The following is a 535-nucleotide window of genomic DNA, read 5'->3' on the forward strand; positions in this document are numbered from 1 at the left end:
TAGGTGACCGGGGCTGGTAATGGGTGAGGTAGGGTGGTGCGGGAAGGCAGAGGGAATAGCTGGAGCCTTGGCATGAGGGACAGACAGAGGCCGAAAGAAAGATCGACACAGAGGTGAGACGCAGAGGCTCAAGGAGGAGGAGCTTGTGCTTGTAACTGAAAACCTCAGAGTTGGTGAGAGGCCATGTTTTGGTGAAGGGGAGTGGTTTTAAGTTCTGTTTCAGGGACTTTAAATTTGAGGTGGAGATGACAGAGTGGGCATGGTGTACTTAGTTCGCATGACAGGCCCAAACTCAAGACAGATCAGAAGTCCCCAGACGGTGACCGAAGCCAAGGAACTGGCTGAGCTTTCCCAGGGGCGGCAGGAGGGGGGTAGAACGAAGGCCCTGGGCCACTTTGTCATTTAGAGCAAGAACAGGGGAAGAAGAGCTGTCCAAGAAAGCACAGGGGGAGCGGGACCAAAGTGAGGACGGTGCCAGGGGCCACGGGGTCGTGAACATCAAGTTGGTTTGAAAACATGCACGTGTGTGTGTGTG

General features: G+C 54.6%; 1 protein-coding gene across 1 annotated transcript in view; it reads left to right on the forward strand.

Annotated features, from left to right (window-relative positions):
• Positions 1-535, forward strand: part of NNT (nicotinamide nucleotide transhydrogenase) — a 172,064-nt gene that overhangs the window by 122,077 nt on the left and 49,452 nt on the right. The window lies entirely within an intron of this gene.

Source organism: Elephantulus edwardii, unplaced genomic scaffold (assembly GCF_000299155.1).
Source record: "Elephantulus edwardii isolate Elephantulus edwardi_28Jun2011 unplaced genomic scaffold, EleEdw1.0 scaffold00235, whole genome shotgun sequence".
Lineage (NCBI taxonomy): Eukaryota > Metazoa > Chordata > Mammalia > Macroscelidea > Macroscelididae > Elephantulus > Elephantulus edwardii.